This window comes from Salmo salar, chromosome ssa16, assembly GCF_905237065.1.
Source record: "Salmo salar chromosome ssa16, Ssal_v3.1, whole genome shotgun sequence".
Classification (NCBI taxonomy): Eukaryota; Metazoa; Chordata; class Actinopteri; order Salmoniformes; family Salmonidae; genus Salmo; species Salmo salar.
In genome coordinates this window covers 87,999,842-88,017,831 of record NC_059457.1, presented here as the reverse complement: position 1 = coordinate 88,017,831, position 17,990 = coordinate 87,999,842, and the positions used below count along the sequence as shown (strand labels likewise).

Sequence of the window (17,990 nt, the reverse complement as noted above, 5' to 3'; positions counted from 1 at the left end):
GTTGATTCTGCTCTAGACTCCAGAGAAGAAGGGACATGATAAATCCCTAGTTGATTCTGCTCTAGACTCCAGAGAAGAAGTGACATGATAAATCCCTTAGTTGATTCTGCCTGCTAACATGAATGACTTTCAGCTCCAAATGCAGGTGTAAAATGCAGTTTGTTTCTGTAGCCTATCTTGCCTTTTATGGCTGTAATGACAGGCTACATTTGCGTAGCAATTGTGCGCTCATGTTTGCGTGTGCACGCATATTGCACAATATTGTACCATTCCTTTTTGTGGGTCACGGGTCAAAAAAGTTTGCAAACCACTGGGATACATGATAGTGGCAACAAATGGAGTTGGGTTGGCTATAATCATGGTAGGATATATGATAGTGGCAACAAATGGAGTTGGGTTGGCTATAATCATGGTAGGATACATGATAGTGGCAACAAATGGAGTTGGGTTGGCTATAGTCATGGTAGGATACATGATAGTGGCAACAAATGGAGTTGGGTTGGCTATAGTCATGGTAGGATACATGATAGTGGCAACACATGGAGTAGGGTTGGCTATAGTCATGGTAGGATACATGATAGTGGTAACAAATGGAGTTGGGTTGGCTATAGTCATGGTAGGCTACAGTATGTCTTACAATGTCTGGAATTCAGAAGCCTTTTTAAACCTCAATTACACTTGAAGTTGTGCATTTCCTGTTCTAAATAGTTTATCTGAATACTTTACTCCTCAGATGGTGCTGCTTTCCCCTCTTCTTGTAATAATAGCTCAACAGAGCCCCACAGTGGAGGTGTCATAATACCCATAAAACCTAGCGGTCAAGAAAGGAAACGGTTCCAATCCATAGGGGATTTCTATTATGATTTTTGTCATTCATTTGCATTGAAGAGCACATAAATAACATGTACCATACATGCACAACATATATTTGCTGTCTTTACAAAGGAGCGGAATTGCATTCACATGTTAAGGGTACATTTTGCCTGTATAGAGCAAATATTTCAAGAGTCTGAATAAGAATACAATTTGGATGAAGCCACAGAAAAACAGAAATTATTTTAAAAAATCCAGAAATGACAGAATAAGAGCAGTACGATATGTCAGGAACTGTGGCCAGATCATAGGGGATTTGTTGATAACCATGTAAATCTCTCTCGAACGAGGCAACTTTTTTCTCCAATATATTTGGCTCTATTTCCTCTCAGATTTGAAAATGCTAATTAGAGTCAAAGTAGACATAATGAAAAACTACAATTTCCTGGAAGCGCCTGCACGTCATCTCTAGCTGACACCTTTACTAACAGGTATTGTGTCAATGTAAAACTTGCACAAGACAGTACACAGAATTGGTCATTTAAATAAATGTAGCCAATTTATTCATTACTACATTTAGCTAACATTAAATAGTTAATCCAGAGACTCTTACTTTTCCTCACTTCAGCAGTCTCATCCAGATCAACATGGCATTTGTAGTTCTTTATGATAGCCACATTTAGACGCTAATTAGCATTTCTTTTTTTGGGGGGTAAATACAGGCAAATATACTGCTCAAAAAAATAAAGGGAACACTTAAACAACACAATGTAACTCCAGGTCAATCACACTTCTGTGAAATCAAACTGTCCATTTAGGAGGCAACACTGATTGACAATAAATTTCACATGCTGTTGTGCAAATGGAATAGACAACAGGTGGAAATTATAGGCAATAAGCAAGACACCCCCAATAAAGGAGTGGTTCTGCAGGTGGAGACCACAGACCACTTCTCAGTTCCTATTCTTCCTGGCTGATGTTTTGGTCACTTTTGAATGCTGGCGGTGCTTTCACTCTAGTGGTAGCATGAGACGGGAAGTCTACAACCCACACAAGTGGCTCAGGTAGTGCAGCTCATCCAGGATGGCACATCAATGCGAGCTGTGGCAAGAAGGTTTGCTGTGTCTGTCAGCGTAGTGTCCAGAGCATGGAGGCGCTACCAGGAGACAGGCCAATACATCAGGAGACGTGGAGGAGGCCGTAGGAGGGCAACAACCCAGCAGCAGGACCGCTACCTCTGCCTTTGTGCAAGGAGGAGCAGGAGAAGCACTGCCAGAGCCCTGCAAATGACCTCCAGCAGGCCACAAATGTGCATGTGTCTGCTCAAACGGTCAGAAACAGACTCCATGAGGGTGGTATGAGGGCCCGACGTCCACAGGTGGGGTTGTGCTTACAGCCCAACACCGTGCAGGACGTTTGGCATTTGCCAGAGAACACTAAGATTGGCAAATTCGCCACTGGCGACCTGTGCTCTTCACAGATGAAAGCAGGTTCACACTGAGCACGTGACAGACGTGACAGTCTGGAGACGCCATGGAGAACGTTCTGCTGCCTGCAACATCCTCCAGCATGACCGGTTTGGGTGGGTCAGTCATGGTGTGGGGTGGCATTTCTTTGGGGGCCGCACAGCCCTCCATGTGCTCGCCAGAGGTAGCCTGACTGCCATTAGGTACCCGAGATGAGATCCTCAGACCCCTTGTGAGAACATATGCTGGTGCGGTTGGCCCTGGGTTCCTCCTAATGCAAGACAATGCTAGACCTCAGGTGGCTGGAGTGTGTCAGCAGTTCCTGCAAGAGGAAGGCATTGATGCTATGGACTGGCCCGCCCGTTCCCCAGACCTGAATCCAATTGAGCACATCTGGGACAACATGTCTCGCTCCATCCACCAACGCCACGTTGCACCACAGACTGTCCAGGAGTTGGGGGATGCTTTAGTCCAGGTCTGGGGGAGGAGATCCCTCAGGAGACCATCCGCCACCTCATCAGGAGCATGCCCAGGCGTTGTAGGGAGGTCATACAAGCACGTGGAGGCCACACACACTACTGAGGCTCATTTTGACTTGTTTTAAGGACATTACATCAAAGTTGGATCAGCCTGTAGTGTGGTTTTCCACTTTAATTTTGAGTGTGACTCCAAATCCAGACCTCCATGGGTTGATAAATTGGATTTCCATTGATTATTTTTGTGTGATTTTGTTGTCAGCACATTCAACTATGTAAAGAAAAAAGTATTTAATAAGATTATTTCATTCATTCAGATCTAGGGTGTGTTGTTTAAGTGTTCCCTTTATTTTTTTGAGCAGTGTATATTGATAAAAGTCACCGTGTCCTAGAAGTTTACAATGTTATCAAAATGTCATGCCAGGGTAAGTCTACATGAAACACATCCCTTATTTTAAGTGATTCTAAAATCCCCTATGGGGAAAAATGAATGATGGAAAAACGATTGGAACCATTTCATGTTTAACTGCTAGGTTTTATGGGTATTAGGAAAGGACAGGGGATACCTAGTCAGTTGTACAACTGAATGCCTTCAACTGAAATGTGTCTTCCACATTTAACCCAACCCCTCTGAATCAGAGAGGTGCAGGGGGCTGCCTTAAATTGACATCTACATCTTCGGCGCCCGGGTAACAGTGGGTTAAAATGCTTTGCTCGGGCAGAACGACACATTTTTACCTTGTCAGCTCGGGGATTCGATCCAGCAACCTTTCGGTTACTGGCCCAACGCTCTAACCACTAGGTACTCTATGAGTCTGTGACCACAGTTGCTGGGAATTCTTTTTTGGGGGCTGTCCTTTTTTAGCTTGAGCACATGCTCCCCAAAAGGTCTGTGCATGGCTCTGTATAGAGCCCTGTGGCTGGGGTCGAAACTGTGTGTGTGTGGATGGTGTGCTAAACCAAGATGTGGCCATGTATTCCATCGTGGATCGGTTGGCATTTTGGAGTAGTCCAGGAGCCAGGTTTTCTTTAGAAGAGTGGATTTTGCTCAATGGGGAAAGTTTATTTTGGGAGTTTGGGATCAATGTTGTCACAGTTGCTTCTTGTTGAAGAGGCATTAGCTGACCTTAGCTTGCTCCGATTCGGAATTAATTTGTGTCCGTTTCTTTCTAGCTGGCGAAATAAGTGAGCTAGACTATGTTTGATCCCGCCATGTGTCAATAACATCGTTTGTTTGTCACTGGTATGGGCTAAATATCCTAAACCTAGACAGTGATAGCAGCAAGCTAAAACCAGGGAGAGGGGGAGATAATTCAGGTTCTGTTCGTCTGCTGCTGGCTTGATAATGTTCACTCAAATACGTTTTTCCATACATTAAATGAGATTTGTATTCTCTAAAGATTGTAATTGTGTTCATATCTGATGAATATTGAAGAAAAATCATCACAGCCGTTTTCCATACCAAAATGTGAACTACAATTTGGTGCGCACCATTTTACCATGTACAATAGGCAGTAAGCTCACCATGTGTCATCAAAATTACCATCTTGTGTACGTGGTTTATATATGAGGGGAGCATAAACGAATAAATAATGGTATAAGTTAGAACCAATGTATATTAGTTAATATACTGTACCAACTACATAAATGTATGATCAGACAGTGGGCGCAGACAGTGGGCGCCGCCATTTTACCAGCTCGTGAGATTTATTTTTTACACAACCAATAACCATATAAAACGAACTCAGAAATCTCAAATAAATTGATTATTTTTAAATTACCTTGACAAAATTGTGTACATTAACTCAGACAAACCCCAAATCTCAAGCTATATGACTTCGTCTTCATCACGACACAAAAATAACACATAAAATCTGGTAATCCCTTGACGGATTTGTTACCTATCATGTTATGTCGATATTAGGAAGTGTAAACGTGCTATTACCAACCTGTAGTAATGAATAGAAACGGAGACAAAAATGATCGTCTTCACCTCTGCTGCTTTCTTTATTCTGAACAATGGTGCGCATCCATAGAGATGGATAGAGGACTCATCTTTGTATCTGTGTCATGATAGCGTCTGTGACAGAATATGCAGCGGCATTGAGGGGATTCGATTAATCTGGCCTTGTTTTTGCAAGGGGTGAAAATTGATGGCATTCGTTTTGGAACTGGGCTGCCTTCCAGGCGGGAGACAGGTGCCACATTCAAAGCCCACAGGGAAGTCTCCTCAAAACAAAAGTGTTGTAATTAAGCACTTGGCGCAATGAGTAGGATTCTGTGTTTTCACATGAAAAATTCGAGCAAATATTTTATGGAAGAGATGTATGTTCCTGGATGATGCACCTTGTTGACTAAATGACAGAACCGTAATCTGCACCTTTCTATTTGAGAAGAGCGCTCCTCCCCTTGCCGCATTTGCCTGTTCACCGTTTACACCACAGGCCATAAAACGGTGCCCTGTGGCTCAGCATAATCGATCTGCCCATTCTCCATTCGAAGTGGTACATTTTCTTCTTCACAATTGGCTTATCCCTCCTGATGACCCAGTTGGACATGACTCCAACGGAGTCACCAGGAGATCTCAGCCAATGAATCTGGAAGTCCCACCCAGTTGACTACATTAAAATGGTGGAAGCCCACAATGCATTTAGTTATAATAAGAACTAGAGACAGCCTCCAAGATGGCCGACCGTTGTTTTGAACGTAATCTACTCACGGTTGCATATGCCTGTTCATGGAGGCTGACATCTTGCTAGTTCCGGTTTCAGGAGCCCATTAGTAAATGCCAGTGGCGGTCGGTGGAGTTTAAGATGAGGAGGGACGTTCTTTTTTTTTTTTTCATGACCACGGCCTTATTTCTAAAGAATATGTTGGATGACTGTCATTCATATGCCATTCAACCAGCTCAATGTAACATCAATAGGTTTAGGCTACTACATGGTACTCTAATTTTCCCCATACCCATCCTGTGCTTGCTACAACTTAGCCTATGAAGGAAAGTTTACAACGTAGGTGCACAGGTAGAGAAAATTTGAGACAGACATTGACACATTCAATACCGCCTTGCACACTCTTGCCTGTATCTATCTGATCTAGGGTGTAATCATTAGTCCAAGAGTTTCTATTGGACAAATTCTGGTATGTTTATCCCAGTTTCATTCCGTTTGCTTCCGTTTTAAGAAACGTTTTTCTACAGAATCGGTGGAATGAATACACCCCTGATCACACACAAACACAGTTCACTTTCAAAGCAGCCACTACAAACAGCAGATCCTGGATTATCCATTCACTTCAGTCAGTCTGTCTCATCTTCCAATGTCAGTAACCAATCACATTGAATGAGCAGGTCCTGGATGAGAACACGTGAGTGATTTCCCATTGTTTTTCCTTCTGCATGGTACAAGCTCTTCCATGTAATAGCATGAATATAAAACGCTAATAACTTTGGCTGTGATTGGTGGAGGAAAAAATCGGTCTCGAAGACAATTCATGAAAAATTCTATGGATTTGTTTTGCACAAAGGTGATAACGAATTTCCTTCTCTATGGTGGCGTCTATTGGAATTATCTTTCTGGAAAGGTGGCATCCTATGAGGGTGCCATGTTGAACGTCACTGAGCTCTTCAGTAAGGCCATTCTACTGCCAATGTTTGTGTCACACGCTGATCTGTTTCACCTGTCTTTGTGCTTGTCTCCACCTCCAAGTGTCACCCATCTTCCACCATTATCCCCAGTGTATTTATACTTGTGTTCTCTGCTCTGTTGCCAGTTCAATTTGTCTCATCAAGCGTAACACCGTTTTCCCAGTGCTCCTGTTTTTTCTAGTTCCTGTTTTCCCTGTTTTCCTGGTTTTGACCATTCTGCCTCCCCTGCGGTTATGTACCTTGTCACACCACCCAGGATAACTGACCTCTACCTGCCCTTGACCTGTCGTTTGCCTGCCCCCTGTTTTAGTAATACACTTTTGTTACTTCTAAAATGTCTGCATCCTGGTCTTCTCCTGAGCCTTAATAGTTTGACTATGGAGATTGCATGGCTGTGTGCTCCATTTTATACACCTGTCAGAAACGGGTGTGATTAAAATAGCCGAATCCACTAATTTGAAGGTGTGTCCACATACTTTTGGTAATGTAGTGTATAATCAGTTGGCTATAGGCCTATTTCAATGTAATGTTCAATCAAGTGAGTTCTATTTTGCTACTTGTAGGCTGGCTACTGTCTGTAATGTGTGTCAATAGCGCTGAATGTCCAAAACATTAGAAACACAATACGGAGTTGGACCCCCTTTGCCCTCAGAACAGCCTCAGTTCATCGGGGCATGTACTCTACAAGGTGTCAAGTGTTCTACAGGGATGCTGGCCCTTATTGACTCCAATGCCTCCCACCTTGTGTCAATTTGGCTGGTAGTTGGCTGAATTCACTGTCATGTTCATGAAACCATTCCTGGACAATCCTAGCCTTGTGGCATGGGGCATTATCCTGCTGAAAAAAATCAATTTGCAGATGGATAAACTGCTGCCATTGAGGGATGCACCTGATTGGCAATGATGTTTTAGATATCCTGTGGCATTCAAACGTTGCTCCACTTATCAAGGGGCCCATTATGTGCCATGAAAACACACTCCACACCATCACCACCAGCCTGCAATGTTAACACGAGGCATGATGGATGCTGTACTCATGTGGTTTTTAAAGATGGCGCCCGATTATAAACTCAGCAAAAAAGAAACGTCCCTTTTTCAGGACCCTGTCTTTCAAAGATAATTTGAAAATCCAAGTAACTAAACAGATCTTCATTGTAATGGGTTTAAACACTGTTTCCTATGCTTGTTCAATGAACCATAAACAATTAATGAACATGCACCTGTGGAACGGTAGTTAAGACATGAACAGCTTAAGCAATTAAGGTCACAGTTATGAAGACTTAGGACACTAAAGAGGCCTTTCTACGGACTCTGAAAAACACCAAAAGAAAGATGCGCAGGGTCCTGGATTGTGGGCTTGTAGGCCTGTTGTAAGGCAGGTCCTCACCAGACATCACAGGCAACAACATGAAATGTACCGGTACTGTTTATATTTAGGTGCAGGAGCCCCACAATACTGTTGAACTAATATTCTATAAGAGGGACCATGAGCTCAAACAGTAGACATTTGAGGTGACGGTTCTCAGCTCCGGTGAGCTCCTGTCTAAGTCAAGCACTGTTCTCATTTCAATAGATCTGGTAGGTAAGCATTGACAACAAAACATGAATTAATTCATATTAGACAAAGTATACACTTTAAATTAGTCTACACAACGTTAGTGCACTTAAACTATAGTAGATTTCCCAAATTCACATAAATGCATAAATGGGAAAAAACATTTAGTACAAGTTTTGTTTGAACCTTGTCTTCACTGTATTATTTCAATCAAAAACCAATTGCATTTCCAGTTCATATGGTGTTGATTGACGGAGATCAAACTGGTTTCATACAAAATAGGCAGACACAGGACAATATAAGGAGAACACTACATGTCATGGACCACATTACTCAGAATAAGACAAGTGCAATATTAATCAGTCTAGATGCAGAAAAAGCATTTGATTCAGTGGGATGGGATTACCTATTCCAAGTTATGGAAAGATTTGGTTTCAACAAAGAAGTGATACAGTGCATCAAAACACTGTATTCAGGTCCGACCGCTAGAATAAAGATAAATGGACATTTGTCACGAGCGAGGAACAAGACAAGGCTGTAGTATTTCACCCACGCTCTTCTCCTTGTACCTCGAACCATTAGCACAGGCAATAAGACAGGACCCAACTTTAGAGGAATAACAATAAGAGGCAGTGAACATAAGATATGCATGTATGCTGATGACGTTCTGTTATTCCTTAAAGACCCAGGCTGTACCTAGATTGATGGATGTTTTACAAACATTTTCAGGGTATGTGCTTAACGTACACAAGACCCAAGCTCTAGTATATAATTATACCCCACAGGAAGAGCTGAAGAGTAGGTATAACTTCCACTGGACCTCTTCATCCATTAAATATCTTGGATTATATCTACCAAAAGATACTGTTGTGGAAAATATTGAATCAAATACTTCTCAGATACCGGAGCTTGTGAATTCAAATAGACTTTATTACAAAGTAACAAAGCCGAGCAATTCCATGGAAGAACTGACTCTTCATTCTTAGTACTTGGCTTTTATACAGTCTGACCCTTACATAACATCACTCCACTTTATGAATCTTGTTGTCTTGCTTAGTTTCCATTCTCTTATTGGCTCAGACATTGGGGCATAGATTCTATTTGTGGCGTGACATGCATACTCCTACTGGTGCCTATCACTGATTAGCTAATGTTCCTGTCCAAAGGGCTTCACAAGTTCAGGCCGATGTTGTCTATGTATGATTAACCCATGTCCAGTAGCCTTCACAAGATCAGATATGGCCCAGAACAGTCACGTCTGTGTTGATCTACCTTGCCTCATCCACACGGATTCTGCTTACTGTTTTTATATGTCTAATGGTTAACTCGATATTGATCCAGCTCTGTACATTCAAATGGGCTCAGCCTTCATTCTGCTTACACATGTTTAATATTTTACCTTGTATCGATTCTTCTTTCTGCTTCAAAGAGAACAGTATAGTTACTGAGAATCACCAGATGACTGAAACTCTCCCACAATACACCCAAACTTTATTGCATGAATTATGATCACATCATCAAGAAAATATATGATGACCTAGACAGGTGGAATTCACTTCCCTTAGATCTTAGTAGTAGAATTGAAACAATCAAAATGAACACATCCTGCCGAGGTTACTGTATTTGTTCCAATCACTGCCCATAGAAATCCCACCTAAACAGTTTAGGGATAAACGGATATCAAGGTTTATCTGGAACAGTAGGAGACCAACAATTATATATACAACATTACAATTACCAAACAACTGTGGGGGTGTGGCCTTACCAAACCTAAAAGATTATTTTGTGTCAGCCCAATTGAACCCTCTGGTGTGTTGGTGCAATTCAGAATCCGAATCCAAATGGAAAGACATTGAGGCTACTTTGACAGAGAGGACAAAATATGGACATGGTAATAGAAATATACAATAGACAAAATCAGTGGATTAATTTCTCTCTGAACACATGGTTTAGGGTAGTTAAGCAAAATAATTTAGACAGAGATCAAACTGCTGAGTTGGCCTGCATACGACCCCAGCTTCATCCCTGCAACTCAGGACAGCAGATTTAAACAACGGATGCAGAAAGGCATCACATCATTCAGTACAATTATAAGGAATGGGGACCTAGATAACTTCCAGGACCTAAGTAAAAAAACATGGCTTGGATAAACAAGATTTTTTACAGATACCTACAAGTTCGACACTATTTCTGAAGGGAGATAAAAGCGATTGACCTCGAGCACCTCAAAAATGAATCCAAGTATTCACTAACGATACAACTTGGGAGTGACAAGAAAACTATTTCAAATCTCTACTTGGGTATTCAATCCTCAAATAAACATTCTACAAACTAGATTAAAAGAAATGGGAGGTGGAACTTAACATTGAAATAACTGATGAAACATGGTTGAACATATTAGAGACTCAATAAAACTCCATCTCAAGGTCATGGAGAGAATTCTATTGGAAGAATGTTATAAGTTTCGATATATCACTCATCTTTTGAACCTGCCCAATCGAAACCTACTGGGGAGAAATAAGATCTAACATTGGGAAAATAATGGGATTTGACATAGAACAAACATTAATTTCTTTGTACTTGGGTGAAATACCTGATAACTTACACAATAGAGAAAAGTACCTCTTGAAGGTCCTTCTGGCAGCCAGTAAAAAGGCTATCACTGGGAAATGGCTACAAAAAGACCCTCCCACAGTGACACAATGGATAGTCATTGTAAAATCAGTAAACCACATGGAGCGTATGACCTTTGCTTTAAGAACACAAGAGGAGAGAGGTCAGGAATACTGGGGAAAAATAGGTTTTGTACTTGGAAAAGCTCTAATTCAAAGATGTCAATGTAACTAATATGATGAAGGTATGATGTGCACTGTAACTGCCAGATCTTTTTGTTGTTGTTTTACTGTATTGGTACTTTCTTTGTGTTCCTCAATAAAAAAAAGTATATATAAAAAAAAGCTCAGTATGAAGAACTTTCCATCTCAAACGCTGCAAACAGCTTAACTAGGCTGAAACAGTCCTATGTTCAAGGTGAAAAACCTGGTATATTGCTGGCCTGGCGCATTAAGAAGTTCAATTCAGCCAGAGCCATTAATGCAATTCATAATTAACAGGACAATTATCAATGGATCCTGTAGAAATAAACCAAACATTTGCTTCCTACTACAACACACTTTACAACTCAATCTCCTGAGAACTAATCAGGTCTTGATGTTTCCTCTATTTCAGAAGACACTAAATTGGATCTGGAAAAGGAATTGGATGGTGTTGAAATATCTGATGCTATTTTCAATATGAAGGGAGGTAAAGAGGCAGGTCCAGATGGGCTCCCAATAGATATTTAGTAGATATTTAAGGACAAACTTCTAGGTCCACTTTTGGATATGTACAGTGTAATGGGGTATATATATCATATACATTTCAGCAGAGGACTGGGGTATGATATGCTGTAGAGCTCAGATACAGACAAACACCCCCCTGAGATTGTTGCAATACAATTGGATAATGAGAACATATATCACCCTTGTTAAGCTCCACAAATTTGCCCCTAATTCCCCAGACCTGTGTGTTAAATGTAACACACATTTAGGCACCTTGTATCATTGCCTGGAGGAATGTGCTGAGAGCTCAGTACTGCGCTATATGTCTGAGATGACTTCTACCCCAATACCACTAATCCCTAAACTAGCGTAGCGACAATTGGCCCAGTGTAGTCCGGGTTAAGCCGTCATTGTAAACAATTATTTGTTCTTAACCAATTTGCCTAGTTAAGTAAAGGTTAAATAAAAAATAAAATAAACACTGCATTAATGTTTTCCCACCCTCCCCCAGATCTGTGCCTTGACATAATCCTTTTTATGGAGCTCTACAGAGAATGGTGTCTGAATGTTATTACACATGTAGAAAACTGATAACCGATAAACCGATAAAAACAGTACTGCAACCATGAAAATTCTCTCTCTCTCTCTGCCTGCACTGAAGTCCGTTGACGCAGACCGAGTGGGCGCCGCCATTTTACCAGTTTGTGAATTAGTCCTTTCATGGAGATCTACGGACAATTCCGTCCGACTTCATGGCTTGGTTTTTGCTCGGACATGCACTGTCAAATGTGGGACCTTATATAGACAGGTGTGTGCCTTTCCAAATCATGTCCAATCAATTGAATTTACCACAGGTTGACAACACTCAAGTAGTAGAAATATCTCAAGGGCAGAATTACATATTTTTACCTTGTCAGCTCGGGGATTCAATCCAACAACCTTTCGGTTACTGGCCCAACACTAATGCAAAAGGGGAATAAAACTATTCTAAAAAGTATCTCATAAGTCATGAAAATTATGACCTATATCATCCTCCACTCACTATCACAAGGGTTAGTAACTACACAGACTCATTTCATATCATCCTCCACTCACTATCACAAGGGTTAGTAACTACACAGACTCATTTCATATCATCCTCCACTCACTATCACAAGGGTTAGTAACTATACAGACTCATTTCATATCATCCTCCACTCACTATCACAAGGGTTAGTAACTACACAGACTCATTTCATATCATCCTCCTCTCACTATCACAAGGGTTAGTAACTACACAGACTCATTTCATATCATCCTCCACTCACTATCACAAGGGTTAGTAACTACACAGACTCATTTCATATCATCCTCCTCTCACTATCACAAGGGTTAGTAACTACACAGACTCATTTCATATCATCCTCCTCTCACTATCACAAGGGTTAGTAACTACACAGGCTCATTTCATAGAACTGTAAAACACTGGCAGTTTGTCTACTTCACTTCTTTAGTCTACTCTCTGATCACTCCAGATAACCCAGTGAATAAAACAAATGCTGGCAATACTGGTGTCAAACCATGCAAGTGTCAGTAGCAGTGATGCACCGATATGACATTTTTTGCCAATACTGATATCCGATATTTTCCTTGACAAAAAAAAAAACAGATACCCGATACTGAAATTTTTTGCGGCCTTTTATGCATTCTAGTACAGTTAAATAGTTCACACACACACACACACACACACACACACACACACCCACGTCTAAGGCACAGCATCTCAGTGCAAGAGGCGTCACTACAGTCCCTGGTTCGAATCCAGGCTGTATCACATCAGGCCGTGATTGGGCGGCACACAACTGGCCCAGCGTCGTCCGGGTTTGCCCGGTAGGCCATCATTGTAAATAAGAATTTGTTATTAACCGACTTGCCTAGTTAAATAAAGGTTACACACACGCGCCAAAAGTTACTGTTGGCATTTACGTATGTCCCCATTACCAGTGAAACATAATCAAAACCAATTTCTTCACTTACTTGCTGTGCTGTTTCCTTGTTCAGTCGTTTCATTCTCAACCAGGATTTCTATGGAACGGCGTTTATGGAAGGCCGTTTGGGTCTTTGCTTGTCAAAAAAGATACAGTAGCACTGTCAAAGCTGTACAAAAAGTAGGCAAACAAGCAAACACTGGCCACGAACTATGTGTTTACAACACCGCGTTGGTAATGAAGCTTCATTTGTTCGACCGCAACTTCTTGGGTAGCTAGCTTTAGCTTGGTACCTAGCTAGCACCAATACAACCAGCCTGAAAACAATGACCAGTAGAAACTGCAGTCATTTTCATTATTCTTAGCAATCCTTGTGAGTAAGTATTAGCTAGGATGCCACTTGTTGTTCGCCTATTGAAATTGAACTTCAGTTCATGAACATAAACAGCTAGCCAGCTACTTAACCCTGTTGCCCAAAGCTTCCATTATAAGCAGCCAGCTAGCTAGCTTCATCTGGCTAGTGAGGCTCGACAGGACCGGGTTATGTGTTGTGAAGCTAGCCACGATAAGGATTAGGCACAAAAGTGGAATTTGCGATTTGTTTTCAAAATAAAAGTATGCCATTGATAGTGATGCAAATGAATACAAATAGTAGAATTATGCCCTACTTTTACTTTTTTTAATTTCACCTTTATTTAACCAGGTAGACAAGTTGAGAACAAGTTCTCATTTACAATTGCGACCTGGCCAAGATAAAGCAAAGCAGTGTGACACAGACAACAACACAGAGTTACACATGGAGTAAACAATAAACAAGCCAATAACACAATAAACAAGTCAATGATACAGTAGAAAAAGAAAGTCTATATACAGTGTGTGCAAAAGGCATGAGGAGGTAGGCAATAAATAGGCCATAGGAGCGAATAACTTCAATTTAGCAGATTAACACTGGAGTGATAAATGAGCAGATGATGATGTGCATGTAGAGATACTGGTGTGCAAAAGAGCAGAAAAGTAAATAAAATAAAAACAGTAAGGGGATGAGGTAGGTAGATAGGGTGGGCAATGTACAGGTGGGCTATGTACAGCTGCAGCGATCGGTTAGCTGCTCAGATAGCTGATGTTTAAAGTTGGTGAGGGAAATAAAAGTCTCCAACTTCAGCGAGTTTTGCAATTCGTTCCAGTCACTGGCAGCAGAGAACTGGAAGGAAAGGCGGCCAAATGGGGTGTTGGCTTTGGGGATGACCAGTGAGATGTACCTGCTGGAACGTGTGCTACGGGTGAGTGTTGTTATCGTGACCAGTGAACTGAGATAAGGTGGAGCTTTACCAAGCATAGACTTATAGATGACCTGGAACCAGTGGGTCTGGCGACGAATATGTAGCGAGGGCCAGCTGACTAAAGCATACAGGTCGCAGTGGTGGGTGGCATAAGGTGATTTGGTAACAAAACGGATGGCACTGTGATAGATTGCATCCAGTTTGCTGAGTAGAGTATTGGAAGCTATTTTGTAGATGACATCGCGAAATCGAGGATTTGAAGGCTAACCGCAAATTCCACTGTTGTGGCTAATCCTTATTGTGGCTAGTTTCACATAGATGGATCCCGACCACCATTAATCAAATAAGAACTGTCTTATAAATTAGGGTTATTTTAGATGACACCTAGTGTAGGTGAAAATTAATGACAATGGTTGATTTTCCAGTATCTAGACTGTTCTTCCAGCAGTATTGAGACAGAAAACATAGGGTTAATTAATAGACATGTGTAAGCAAAATAAAGGCTGAGCTCAGGAGAATGTACAGACTGGGTCAGCATGGAGTTAATCACTACACATGAAAAAACAAGAATGTAAGCGGAAAATGTATGCCGTGCTGTTGTTATAGGCATGAGGAAGTAATTACCTGGTTCTATGACTTGCGTTGAGACATGAGATTGTATTGTATATGTATGTCTGTGCCATTATAGGCTTGGGGAGAGCCATTCTGTAAACCCATGAGTATCATGGGACAGACACATGCATTTGTGTATGAATCGGTAAACAAGACAGAATTGAGACAGAAAGATAATGGTGGCAAGAGGTCAAGGGGTGTTAATCATCTACATAGAGGGGAGTGACCATGTGTATTATCTGAAAGTGTGAACCTATAAAGCCTGAGGTTTGTGGCAAGAGAAGTTGGTTCTTCCATGGAATTGCTCGGCTTTGTTACTTTTGTTATAAAGTCTAATTGAATTTACAAGTTCCAGTATCTGTGAAATATTTGATTCAATATTCCACAACACTAGCTATATAGCTAGCTAGCTAACTATATAGCTACCGAAACAGATTATGTCGGTTTGCGATGTTTTTGGGGAAGAACATTGTTTGCATCCATGAGTTAGCTAGCTTTTTTTATGACCAGCACCATAGGTGCGCGAGACAACTAGCATCATAGCATACGTATTGATGAATCATTGTGACATACAGTAAGGGGAAAAAGTATTTGATCCCCTGCTGATTTTGTACGTTTGCCCACTGACAAAGAAATGATCAGTCTATAATTTTAATGGTAGGTTTATTTGAACAGTGAGAGACAGAATAACAACAAAAAATCCAGAAAAACGCATGTTAAAAAATGTTATAAATTGATTAGCATTTTAATGAGGGAAATAAGTATTTGACTCCTCTGCAAAACATGACTTAGTACTTAGTGGCAAAACCCTTGTTGGCAATCACAGAGGTCAGAGGTTTCTTGTAGTTGGCCACCAGGTTTGCACACATCTCAGGAGGGATTTTGTCCCACTCCTCTTTGCAGATCTTCTCCAAGTCATTAAGGTTTCGAGGCTGATGTTTGACAACTCGAACCTTCAGCTCCCTCCACAGATTTTCTATGGGATTAAGGTCTGGAGACTGGCTAGATTGACAGTTCTTTTGTGTTTCTTCCATTTGCGAATAATCGCACCAACTGTTGTCACCTTCTCACCAAGCTACTTGGCGATGGTCTTGTAGCCCATTCCAGCCTTGTGTAGGTCTACAATCTTGTCCCTGACATCCTTGGAGGGCTCTTTGGTCTTGGCCATGGTGGAGAGTTTGGAATCTGATTGATTGATTGATTGCTTCTGTGGACAGGTGTCTTTTATACAGGTAACAAACTGAGATTAGGAGCACTCCCTTTAAGAGTGTGCTCCTAATCTCAGCTCGTTACCTGTATAAAAGACACCTGGGAGCCAGAAATCTTTCTGATTGAGAGGGGGTCAAATACTTATTTCCCCTCATTAAAATGCAAATCAATTTATAACATTTTTGACATGCGTTTTTTCTGGATTTTTTGTTGTTATTCTGTCTCTCACTGTTCAAATAAACCTACCATTAAAATTATAGACTGATCATTTCTTTGTCAGTGGGCAAACGTACAAAATCAGCAGGGGATCAAATACTTTTTTCTCTCACTGTATGTTAGTGTTTTCTAAGTGGCCATGTTGAGAGAAACTCTTCCAACAGTCATGTTGGAATGTTCTTAAGTTGCTCTGCTGTGAGAAAATATTCCCACAGTCAGATCAGGAGTAGGGCTTCTCTCTAGTGTTGAATTATGAACTGTCAGATCCCTTGCTATTTTGCAGCTCTTCCCACAGTCAGAGCAGGGATACAGATTCCCTCCTGTGTGTATTTTTGGCTTTGATAGAATTGGGAAAATCTCAATGTTGGCAGTGGTGAGACCTCTTAGCTCTGGGATCTTCCTGTTGTTGCTCTCTGGATGTAGAGAATGTCTCAACATGGTCTCAACAACATTAGAAGAACAAGTCAGTTGGTGTGATATACATGTCAATCAAATGTATTTTATAAAGCCCTTTTTACATCTGCAGTTGTCACAAAGTGTTCTACAGATACCCTAACTTAACGTATCAGGCGTAGAAGAAACACCACAAGCTTACGGTTTTCAGGCTTTGGCTTCCTCTCTGCCTTTTCCCTGAAAAAACAGATGTTTCCGGTGTTCGTTGACTCCGCTGAGGGTGGAGGTACCGAGACTATAACCCCAAAGAGCAAGCAATGCAGAAGCACAGTGGCTAGTAAAAACTCCCTAGAAGGAAGGAACCTAGGAAGAAACCTTGACAGGAACCAGGCTCCGAGCAGTGGCCGGGCTCCGGCTGGGCCACTCAAGGACATTATGAGACTTGTCCAGAAGCCACTCCTGCGCTGTCTTGGCTGTGTGTTTAGGGTCGTTGTCCTGTTGGAAGGTGAACCTTCACCCCAGTCTGAAGTCCTGAGTGCGCTCTGGAGCAGGTTTTCATCAAGAATCTCTCTGACATCTACTGTGGGTGCTGATACTGTTTATATTTAGGTGCAGGAGCTCCACAATACTTTTGAGCTAATACTTAACCTGTAGTAGAGAAATGCATAAATGACTCAAAAACCATTTAGTACAAGGTTCCAGTTAGTTTTAGGCAGCACCATGTGCTATTTTCCTTAATGACCTTCCTTGTATTCACTGTATTACTTCAAAAACACAACACAGTAGTGCAACCGAAAAATTGTCTCTCTCTGAGGATGAAGTTTGTTGATGCAGACCGAGTGTCGCCGCCATTTTACCAGCTTGTGAACATTTCCTTTCATGGAGATCTACGGACAATTCCTTTGACCTCATGGCTTGGTTTTTCCTTTGACATGCACTGTCAAATGTGGGACCTTATATAGACAGGTGTGTGCCTTTCCAAATCATGTCCAATCAATTGAATTTACCACAGGTGGACTCCAATCAAGTTGTATAAA

The 17,990-nt window shown here is 41.4% G+C and overlaps 1 protein-coding gene across 1 annotated transcript in view; it reads right to left on the bottom strand.

The window, feature by feature from the left end:
- The window catches only part of LOC123727729 (oocyte zinc finger protein XlCOF19-like), a 31,629-nt gene extending 17,880 nt beyond the window's left edge, over positions 1-13,749 (bottom strand). Inside the window, exon 1 of the mRNA XM_045696733.1 lies at positions 13,293-13,749. The gene's annotated coding sequence lies outside the window, so the exon portion shown is untranslated. The remainder of the gene's footprint in view (positions 1-13,292) is intronic.
- Between the last annotated feature and the right edge of the window lie 4,241 nt (positions 13,750-17,990).